General features: G+C 39.8%; 1 protein-coding gene across 8 annotated transcripts in view; it reads left to right on the top strand.

Annotated features, from left to right (window-relative positions):
• The window catches only part of ST3GAL3 (ST3 beta-galactoside alpha-2,3-sialyltransferase 3), a 204264-nt gene that overhangs the window by 26971 nt on the left and 165047 nt on the right, over positions 1-12246 (top strand). The gene's annotated exons all lie outside the window — the stretch shown is intronic.

Here is a 12246-nt window from a genome sequence, read left to right as displayed (position 1 = left end):
TTGTACTCCTCCGACTTGGTTTCCATTCATACAGTATGGCCTGTGCTGTGGTTTTTTTGTTTTGTTTTGTTTTTTTGCTTTTTGAGGCTTGCGGTACCGGTGCAACATTCTCTTCTTGGATGTTGCTCAAACTATCACACAGTGACCATAAGTAGGTTTCCTTTTGGTTCCTTTGTCTGGTGGCTGTCTGAGCTCAGTGCAGGAAACACTGGGTAGTCTGGTCTTGATTTCTGGTGAATGTGACTTCTCTACAATAGTTTTGTTTTTACAAACATCGACTGGTTACCAGTGTAGAATTCACTTGAGAGTAAAGTCAGTCTCTGGCAAGTGGCATTGACCTACTATTGTATTGAGACCTTGATAGGGAAACCATTCCTATGAAGTAGTTCACTTATTTCTTACATGGCTCAGCCAGACCCCTGAAGCAGTTTCAAGCCAATTTTTAATTTTTTTAAATGTTTATTAAGTTTTGAGAGAGAGAAAGAGACAGAGTGTGAGTGGGGGAGGGGCAGAGAGAGAGAGAGAGACAGACAGACAGACAGAGACAGAATCTGAAGCAGGCTCCAGGCTCTGAACTATCAGCACAGAGCCCGAACTCATGAAACATGAGACCATGACCTAAGCCGAAGCTGACACCCAGCCAACTGAGCCACCCAGGCGCCCCTCAAGCCAATTTTTAAAATGAAGTGTTATATCTTTAATTTATTGTTTTACGTGGAATGTTTCAGTGGTTCTTAAATGCTTAGCTTATAATTTTTACTAACTACTTTGTGTTTCCAGAGTTTATTTAAATTTCTCCCTTCGAACTTATTTTTTAAAACAAGGGAGAAAAAAAAAATAAAACAAGGGAGACTACCTAGAATCAATGTTTGCGTCAGTGCAAAATTCTGTAGTCAAAGGCATTCTCTGTATCTGTCATGGATAGATTCATCTGTATCTGTAAACTAGATAGAAATATGTTCAAGGAGTGGAGGTCTCCTTTTCTGTCGAGAATTGTTGACCTGTAGACAACATAACTAGGAATTAGATAATATTTTCCTAGAGAAGTTGAGAAAGACATTAATTTTATAGAAGATCTATCTATTGTATGTCAGGTGTTAGGGTACACAACTTATTAATTATATTAAATTAAGTTAAAGTAGGGGCGCCTGGGTGGCTCAATTGGTTAGACCTCCGACTTCGGCTCAGGTCAGATCTCACGTTTGTGGGTTCGAGCCCCGCGTCGGGCTCTGTGCTGACAGCTAGTGCAGATCCTGGAGCCTGCTTCCAGTTCTGTGTCTCCTTCTCTCTCTGACCCTTCCCCTCTCATGCTCTGTCTCTCTCTGTATCAAAAATAAATAAAACATTAAAAAAAATTAAAAAAAATTAAGTTAAAGTAAATTAAATTTACTTCTCACTGTAACCATGTGGAGATACTCTTATCCCTAATTTCCCGCAGAGCAAACTGAAGTATTTAATTAAACGTACCAGAGTTACACAGCTAATTATTAGAACCAGAACTGTATCCTGGTTTGCCTTAAAAACATATGTTCCTTATTTTATTTAAAAGTATAATAAATCCTAAGACTAAGGATAAGATTGAATTTTGTATTCTAATTGGTAAAAAGAGTGGACAGGGGCTCAGAGAAGCAATAGTAGAGAGTGTGAGGACGGAGGTGGAGAAGAAAGAAGGAAGGAGAGTAAGGAGGAAGGAAAGAAAGGAAGTTCTCCAAACGACAGAGCCGTTTATTAGCGTGGAGGTGGCGTGGTGCTGTGTGTTCAGGAGCTAGCGCTGGAGACTCCAGGAGTTTATTAGTCTGTCTGCCTTCCTTTGAATTCTCAGCTGACTACCCACTATTTGCATCTCTTTGTTCTTCTGCTGCTCAAGCCTTTTAGATACTTGACTTTGAATAGGTTGTTTTAGACCAGCTTACTGTAGCATGTTGTTTTCTGTACTGTAACATCAGAGAGCAGGGTAATATGACGAACTCTGATGGCTTACCAAGAAGTGTCCTCTTCTCAATAAACAAAGTCAGTTTATTGAACTTCCTATAGCAGATGGCCACTGTGTAGTGAAATTCGCTGCTGCTGCTGCTGCTAGTGATAAAATGAAATAATTTACTGAGTGTCTACATCTATGCTGTGATAGGAGCTTTGTATTCATAGTATATTTGAACCTTATAGTTTATTAAGATTTGTGTGTGTGTGTGTTGGGGAGAGGGGGCGCCTGAGTGGCTGAGTCAGTTAAGTGTCTGACTCTCGAGTTCAGCTCAGGCCATGATCTCATGGTTTGTGAGACTGAGTCCCATGTTGGACTCTGGAGCCTGCTTGGGATTCTCTCTCTCCTTCTCTCTCTGCCTCTTCTCCGCTCACATTCTTTCTTTCTCAAAATAAATAAATAAATATTAAAAAATATTTTTAATAAAAAATTATTTTTTAATGTTTATTTATTTTTGAGAGAGAACAATCAGGGGAGGGGCAGAGAGAAAGGGGGACAGAGGATCCAAAACGGGCTCTGTGCTGACAACACAACACCTGGTGTGGGGCTTGAACTTATGAACCATAAGGTCATGACCTGAACCAAAGTTGGACACTTAACCGACTTAGCCACTCAGGCACCCCGATTTCTCTCTTTTAGAGAGAGGGAGAGAGCACGAGTAGGGGAGAGGGACTGAGGGAGGGAGACAGACAGACAGAGAGAATCTTAAGCAGGCTCCACGCTCAGTGCAGTGCCTGATGTGGGACTCAGTCCCACCACCCTGAAATCATGATCTGAGCTGAAATCGAGAGTCCGACGCGCAACTGACTAAGCCATTCAGGTGCCCCTGATCCTCCTGGTTGAGACTGATTATTATTATCCTCTCATACAGATGCAGGAACTGAGGCTTCAAAGAGGCTCAGTAAGAGTTTGTAGGCCTTTTCCCCGGGGGCATTTCCAAGTTTGAACAATAAATGTCTTTAGCATTATTTTTCCTTAATTTTTATACTTTTTATGATTTACCAAGATTATCTATTGGAATTCCTTCACAGTGGTGATGGGGGAGGTCTAGAGATTTGTATTATTAAATTATGCATTCAATAAGCAGTATATTCCTATTATAGTCCGTGTACTATTCTGTGTAAACTGTGTGTAAGATGAACATAGACCTCTATGGTCTCAGACTATTATCAGAAGAAAGAAATAGAATAGCTCTTATGTGTTGTGTTCCTTTTTTTTTTAATTTTTAAAAACAATGATTATTTTTGAGAGAGGGAGAGAGAAGAGCATGAGCAGGGGAGGGGCAGAGAGAGAGAAAGAGACACAGAATCTGAAGCAAGCTCCAGGCTCTGAGCTGTCAGCACGGAGCCTGACCCAGGGCTCAAAACCACGAACTGTGAGATCACGACCTGGGCCAAAGTCAGACGCTTAACTAACTGAGCCACCCAGGCACCCCTGTTGTGTTCTTTTTTAAAAAAATATTTTTATTTTATTTATTTTTGAGAGAGAGAGAGTACAAGCAGAGGAGGGACAGAGAGAGAGGGAGACAGGATCTGAAGCAGGCTCCATGCTGACAGCAGTGAGCCTGACAAAGGGCTCGAACCCCCGAACTGTGAGATCATGACCTGAGCCAAAGTTGGACACTCAACTGACTGAGCCACCCAGGTGCCCCTTCTATGCTGTATTCTAAAAGAGACGTGTGTATGAAATGCTTTGTTAGAGCATAGAATCCCTTCTAGACAAAAAAATCATATGATTTTATCAGTCCCAAGACATATTGAGACAGGATGCAAACTGCTTTGTTTTGAGCAGCTTCAGCTCTGTGTGGCTAAGGCTTGGTCACATTGCCAGGACTTGGGTCAGATGCTTAACCTGAAAGACTTTAAATATAAAGTTGATCTCATTATCAACCTGTTTTTAAAAGTTCTGTAGCTTTCAGTGTTGAGTTTCTCATGTTAAGGAGCTTGGAAGTTACCAGTCTGTCCTCCTGACACCTAAAAAGCTGAACAGACCGAAAAATCATTATTTCTTTTTGGATCCTTAAGGGAGGGGAGGACACAGGGCAGACCACTGCCTCTGAGATGGGAAAGACAGGTGAATACAGAGAGTGGCATGCAGCAACTGTCACAGGAAGCAGTGCCAGTGAATTATAATTGATGAATTGCTGGAGGCTCTGGACAAGTCTGAGAATCAAAAACTCTAGGAGGACCCAGTCATAGGGGGCCCCCCACAGTATCAGGAGATTTACCTCCAGAGGCTTGGCCAGATTCTTACAAGAAATATTGGGGTAAAATCTTCTCCTGCATCTGGCACATGAGAAGAAATGAACCATTTTGAAATACACCAGGCACTTATTTTTCTTAACAAGGCCTGCCCTCAAGGGAAACTAGTGAACCAGAGCCCAACTTGTTGGGAGTATTATCAGAGCCTAACTGACCTGGGGAAAGGGAAATATCCAACTCCAGTCATCTCTAGGCTTCCCTATGGGAGAAAGGAAATACCAGTTCCAGCCTTGAGGGCAAAGACTTGTCCCAGAGAAGGTATACAGATGGAAAAAAGCATATGAAAAGATGCTCCGCATCATATGTCCTCAGGGAAATACAACTTAAAGCAACATTGAGATACCAGTAGGTCCCTGTTAGAATGGTCAAAGTCCCAGAACACTGAGAATATCAGATGTTGGCGAGGATGTGGAACAACAGGAACCCTCATTCGTTGCTGGTGGGAAGGCAAAATGGTACAGGCACTTTGTTGTTGTTGTTTTTTTAATTAAAAAATTTTTTTTATGTTTATTCTTGAAGAGGGGGACAGAGCACGGGTGAGGGAGGGGCAGAGAGAAAGGGACACAGAGAATTGGAAGCAGGATCCAAGATGTCAGCACAGATCCTGATGCAGGGCTTGAACTCACAAGCCATGAGATCATGACCTGAGCCAAAGTCAGATGCTTAACCAACTGAGCTACCCAGGTGCCCTGGTACAGACACTTTGAAAGATAATTCGGCAATTTCTTATAATACTAAACATATTCTTACTCTATGATCTTGCAGTCACATGGCTTGGTATTGACCTAAACGAGTTGGTTGTTTTTCTGTCCCAAAAAACCCTGCATATAGACGTTTATAGCAGCTGTGTTCATCATAATTGCCAGAAGTTGGAAGCAACCAAGATGTCCTTTAATAGTTGAGCGGATAAACCACGGTAGATCCAGACAAGGGAACACTGATAACCGCTAAACATAAGTGAGCTATCAAGTCATGAAAAGACATAGAGGAGCCTTAAATGCCTACTTCTAAGTGAAAGAAGCCAATCTGAAAATGCTACATACTGTGTGATTCCTGGAAAAGGCAAAACTATGGCGATAATGAAAAGGCTAGTGGTTGCCAAGGTTGGGAGTGGGGAGAGGTATGTACAGGCAGGGCGTAGAGGGGTTTTAGGGTGGTATATCTATGTGATATCATAATCATGGGTATGTTTTGTCCTTCTGTTCAAACTCACAGAATATACAACACCAGGCATAAGCCCTCAGGTAAACTATGGACTTTAGGTAATTATGATGTGTCAGTGTAGGTTTATCAGTTTTAAGAGTGGTCTGCTCTGATGAGGGATATCGATAATGGGGGAGGATGTACATGTGTGGGGGGCAGGAGGCATATTGGAAATATCTGTACTTTCCCCTCAATTTGCTGTGAACCTAATACTGCTCTAAAAAATACTCTTAGTTAAAAAAAAAAAGTACTGTAGAATTATACTTTATGTGTGTGCATGTATACACACATATATAAGATGATAAAAATATATGTGTACATATGTTTAACTGAATGCACAAATGAACGCAGTCTTGGGGAGAGTTGGATGTACTTCAGTTTCTCCAAAATGGAGACGAAATACTGACATTTCTCTTGGCTCTGATGCTTTATTCAGGTCAGGTCTTGTAGGAAAGATGGGTAGTTGCCTCTTATCAGTAGACCTGATTCCCAGGCTCCATTTCATGGAAACTTTACATATTTTATTATTTTAATTTTTTATCTATTTGTATTTCATAAATTAAAGTGGATATTTTGGAGCAGTAGGATTAATTTCTTATGGGACCTTTAAAAATTCATATTACCACGCTTATCAATATTGCAGCTCCCTCTGTGTTCTTGCCTGTATTTTACAAAAGATCATAACCGGGGAGATTATAAAATATGCATTATTGATCTGATTACTATGGAGAATACCATCTGGTGAGTAAGTTGGAATTTGAATCTGATATTGGGAGAAGGGTAGATTAAGTTTAGCTTAATAGACATAGGAAATTATATTAACTCTTAGTTTTCCATCTTAAAAATGAAATGGAGGCTAGTATTTCTAGCTTGTGGCTTAGGGTGACACTCTGCTTCTTATGATAATGGCACAACTAGTATCAAGCTAGCCCTCTCTCTATAAATAGTTATAGAACTGGGCAGAATAAAGGAAGCAACTCTTGCCAAGCAGTGGACGAGAGGCAGTATACAATTTCAGTGCCTGAGGAAAGGAAAACTCAGGAGGTGCGCTCTGCAGTTCTTGCGGGGACAATCTCCCAGCCCTGCCCAGAGAGCTGGAATCTCAACAGACTGTAGTGCCTCCACTTGGCTGAGGAGGCAGAGATCAGGGTGTAGGGCAGCTGAAGTGGTTGGAGTCCGTGAGATGGCTCATCACTGAGTAGGGAATTATTGAGAGACAGAAGTGGGGTGGGGGGGAATTCCTAGGAGTCTTAGCTAAGGACTGGGCTGTGTATGCACAGGGCAGAATCACCTGAATTTAACCGTGTAGACAGCAGCCATACAGGATAGGAGTAGAGGTCAAGCAGACTGTGGGCAGCTGAAGAGTCAGGGGCTTTGAAGTTGCAGCCCTGCCAGAGTGGAGAAATCTCATTAGCACTTTACTACCCGTGGCATCCGGATGCCAGAAAGGCCAGGCCTTAAGAATAAAGATCTTACTCTAGAGTAAGATCTACTCAAGACTCACCCTAATAAGACCTAAAACCACGCCCCAGCAGATTTTGAAGGTTGGGTCCTGCCAAGTTAGAGAAGTCAAAAAACCATGGACTTTCCTCAGATCCACACTAAACATAGCATAGACTCATGCCTACACAAATTCAAGGTGGTCAGGCGGTAATTGAACTGCCTGATAAAATAGAATCGACACTCTTCAGAGGAAGATAGCAGTATTCATAGTCACTTCGTGCAAACCCTAGTGGTCAGTGTTCAATAAAAAGTAGACATACAAACAGGAAGGAAACTGTGATCCATATTCAAGAAAAACAAAAGTCTGTGGATAAGAGATCTCACATATTGGACTTAGCAAAGTAGTTATTAAAAATAATTTATTTGGGGCGCCTGAGTGGCCGAGTCAGTTGGGCAGCCGACTTCAGTTCAGGTCATGATCTTGTGACCTGTGAGTTCGAGCCCGGTGGGCTCTGTACTGATAGTTCAGAGCCTGGAGCCTGCTTCAGATTCTCTGTCTCCCTCTCTCTCTACCCCCACACTGCTCGCATTCTGTCTTTCTCAAAAATAAACAAACATTAAAAAATTATTTTATTTTTTAAAATAAATGCTGTTCTCTTTTTTTTAAGGTTATTTATTTTGAGAGAGACAGAGAGCAAGAGAGCAAGTGGGGGAGGGGCAGAGAGAGCGAGGGAGAGAGAGAAATATCCCAAGCAGGCTCTACACCATTGACATTGAGCTCATTATGGGGCTCGAACCCACAAACTGCTAGATCATAACCTGAGCTGAATTCCGACACTTAGCCAACTGAGGCCCCCAAGTGCCCCTATTACAAATAATTTAAAGAATTAAAGGGGGGCACTTGTGGGGAGAAGCACTGGGTGTTATGTGGAAACCAATTTGACAATAAACTATTATTAAAAAAAAGAAGATGTAAGAGTGTATACACACACACACACACACACACACACACAATGGACTACTACATGGCAATGAGAAAGAATGAAATCTGGCCATTTATAGCAAAATGGATGGACTAGAGGGTGTCATGCTAAGCGAAATAAGTCAGGCAGAGAAGGACAGATACCATATGTTGTCACTTATAGGTCTAGCAGGACAAACCTCATAGGGACAATGGGAATGGGAAAGGGGGGGGAAAGAGTTGGGGAGAGGGAGTGAGGCAAATCATGAGAGACTTTTGAATGCTGAGCACAAACTGAGGGCTGAAGAGGGAGGGGGGAAGGGGAAGGAGGGTGATGGTCATAGAGGGGCACTTGTGGGGAAGAGCACTGGGTGTTATATGGAAACCAACTTGGTAATAAACTATTAATAAAAATAAAAATAAAATAAATAAATAAAATTAAAAAAATAAAAATAAAAGCACATTTTTATTCCCTCCAAAAAATATATATATAAAGAATTAAAGAAAAATAGTGAACACTAAATAATCTGAGCAGAGAAATCAAAACTATAAAAAAAACCCCAGAACTAGCACTGAAAAATATAGGAACGGAAAATGAAGATTTCACTTCATAGTAGGCTGAATATAACAGAGGTCAGTGAAGTTAAAGGGAGTGCAATAGAAATTATCCAGTCTGAAAAGCAGAAAGAAAAAATACTGAAGAAAAATGAAAAAGCCTCAGGGACCAATGGGACAGTATAAAATTGTCTAATATATATGAGTATTGGACAGGAAAAAATGTGCAGCAATAATGGCTGAAAATTGCCTAAATTTGGTGAAAAACAATGACTTATAGATCTCAGGAGTTCAGCAAACTCTAAGAAGGATAAATATTGGGAAAGTCTAGCCATATGATAGTTAAATATCTGAAATCTAAAGTGAAAATCTTGAAGCGCCTGGGTGGCTCAGTCGGTTGAGCGTCCGGCTTCGGCTCAGGTCAGATCTCATGTTCGTGGGTTCGAGCCCCACATCGGGCTCTGTGCTGACAGCTAGCTCAGAGCCTGGAGCCTGTTTCCGATTTTGTGTCTCCCTCTCTCTCTGACCCTCCCCTGCTTATGCTGCCTCTCTCTGTCTCGCAAAATAATAATAATAATAATAATAATAATAATAATAATAATGAGTGAAAATCTTGAAAACAAAGAAAAAGAAACTTTTCCTCTGGGGTTAGGAAATCCCACTGACCTTTCACCAGAACCAGTGGAGTTCACACAATAAAAGGTCTTCAAAGTGCTGAAAGAGAAATACCAAGCACCTGTTGTCCCAGAATCCTTTGTCTGTTGGAAATATCCTTCAAAAATGAGGATGAAATGGAGACCTTGTTTTCAAATAAAAGTTAAGAGTTTGTTCCTAGCAGAGCTGCATTACAGAAAAACACTCAACAGTATCCTTCAGGCCAACAGGATGTGAGACCAGATGGACATTTGGATCTATAGGGAAAAGTGGAGGTTGCTGGAAATGGTAAATAATGGGCAAATATAAAAGACTCTTATTCCTTCCCGCCCCACCCCCGTCGTTTCCTTAAAAGACAACTAATTGCTTAAAGCAAAAATAATAATCCTGTAGAAAGAGGTTTAGAATATACGTAGAGGCAAGATGTGACAAAACTTGCCCAAGAAATGGGGAGAGGGGAGGTAAGTGGATCCTTAACTCTTGTACAGTTATTACATTTGTGAAAAATAAGAAGTGGGAAGTAGGAATGTTGTGTACAAAGTGAAGAAAGAGTAAAGTAAGAGGTAGGAAGTGTCAGATGTGCAGAGGTATTATATTGACTCTAAATAGACTCTGATAAGTTCAGGGTGTGTATTCCTTAGTGGAACTCCTTAGTAGAACAACTACTAGGAAAAAAATAACACGAAGAGGTGTATATATCTGAGAAGCCAAAGAAGAAATAAAAAGAGCTAAAAAATATTCAGTTAACCCCCCCCCCCCAAAGGCAGGAAAAGAGCAATATTAGAGCAAAAAATAAGAAGAGAGAAATAGAAAACAAATGGTAAGACAGTTGACTTAGTCCTGACTGTATTAACAATTACATTTACATGTGAATGGATTAAAACTCCAGCTAAAGGCAGAAATTGTCAGAATGGTTAATAAAGCATGATGTATGTCTTGATATAAGAGACCTGTGTTTTAAATCATTTTAAAAAAGTGTTTCTTTATTTTTGAATGAGAGAGAGAGAGAGTGTGAGTGGGGAGGGGCAGAGAGAGAGAGGGAGATACAGAATCTGAAGCAGGCTCCAGGCTCTGAGCTATCAGCCCAGAGCCTGATGTGGGGTTTAAACCCACCAACCGGGAGATCATGACCTGAGTAGAAGTCAGACATTCGACTGACTGAGCCACCCAGGTGCCCCTAAGAGAGACATGTATGTTAAATTTGAAAACAGGTTCAAAGTAAAAACAGGTTCCAAAGATCCAGAAAATATATCTTAGGTAAACAATAGGCATAGGCAAATTGACATAACAATATTAATTTTAGCACATTATACCTTACGACAAAGAATATTATAAGAGATTACAGAGCGTCATTACTATGAGAAAAGGAACAATTCATCAGGAAGACATACATAAATATGTATGTATGTAATCAAAGAGTATTAAACTTCATTAAGCAAAAACCGATTAAAACTAAAAGGGAGAAAGCGACAAATCCATAATCATGTTCAAATATATTAATGCCCCTCTCTCAGTAATTAATAAAACAAGTCAAAAGTCTGTAAGGATATAGAAGATCTAAGCAACTCTAAGAACTACCTTTTCCTAATTGACATTTATAGAACACTTTACCCAATGACAGAATACACATTTGTTCCAAGTGTACACAGAATGTTCATCGAGGTTTTTGTGCTATTGAGGACATGATAGACAAAGTTAATATGCAGATAATGTACTGGAGAGGAGAAAATTTCAATATTTGTATGTTAACTATACTGGAATTAAAATAAAATTTGCTAGGTTTCATATTTAGAATATACAAGGAATTCCTACAAACGAAGAAGAAAAAGGCATCAATTGCAGTAGAAAATGGACAAAGAATTAGAATATGTAATTTATAGAATAAGAAACCCATAAGGCTAAGCATAGGGATAGATATGCAAACTCATGCGCTATAACAAATATTAAAATTAAAACAAGATATTACTTTATATCTTAGACTGACAAAAAATGTTAGAAAGCTGGATAATGAAAAGTATTGGCAGGATTGTAAGAATACAGTAACCAGTGTTCTTTACTAGTGGGAAGTAGACAGGTACAGCCGTCCTGGAACACATTCTTGTAATAACCAACACACGCCCTTTAGCTCAGCAAGTCTGCCCCTTTATCTATATCTACATCTATATCTATATCTATGTCTATATCTATGTCTATGTCTATATCTATATCTATATCTATATCTATATCTATATCTATATCTATATCTATATCTATATCGATTCCATGGTGCTTATCAGAGACATTATTTGTGCCCAGGGAGTTGGAGGATGAATGTATATCCGTCCTAGGGGTGGCGGTGAGTAGGCAAAAAGTCGGGTATTTATATCATGAAATGATTTGCAGCTGTTAGAAAGTAACATCCTTTATACGCAAAACAACATGGATGGAACTTTAAAAACAGTTTTAGTCAAAAATGAAACAATAACACAGTGCCACTTTTGTAAATTAAAAGGACAGAAGTACCACGATTTTTTAGGAAACAAAAAACATGAGCCATAAAATTAAAAAGTGATAAACATGACCAAAATTAAAAATGTTTGCCCTTTAAAAAACACCACTAAGTGGGGCCCCTGGGTGGCTCAGTCTGTTAAGCAGCTGACTTCAGCTCAGGTCATGATCTCATGGTTCCTGGGTTGGAGCCCTGCATTGTGCTCTGGGCTGACAGCTCACAGCCTGGAGCCTGCTTCTGATATTGCGTCTCTCTCTCTGCCTGACCCCCACTCACACACTCTCTGTCTTTCTCAAAAATAAATAAATGTTAAAAAAAATAAACCAGTGATTAATGAGTCCTTTATAAAAAACCCCACTAAGAAAATGAAAAGACAAGCCACAGAATGGGGAAGAACATTCAGTACTTTTACATATATCATTCAGTTATAAAATACTTAGTACATGCATATGTTTATATCTAAAATATATAAAGAATTCTTATAATTTAATAATAAGGCAAACAGCTTAACCAAAAAATGGGCAAAACATTTGAAGAGACACTTTAGTAAAGAAGATGAATGAATGGCCAATAAGCACATGAAAAGATTTTCAATATTGTTACTCATCATAGAAATACAAATTAAAACCACTGTGAGACAACATTACAGACCAGTTAGAAGGACTTAAGTTTTGAGAAAACAGAGTATTAGCAAGAATATGAA

Source organism: Suricata suricatta, chromosome 8 (genome assembly GCF_006229205.1).
Source record: "Suricata suricatta isolate VVHF042 chromosome 8, meerkat_22Aug2017_6uvM2_HiC, whole genome shotgun sequence".
NCBI lineage: Eukaryota > Metazoa > Chordata > Mammalia > Carnivora > Herpestidae > Suricata > Suricata suricatta.
This window is presented reverse-complemented; position numbering and strand designations above follow the sequence as displayed.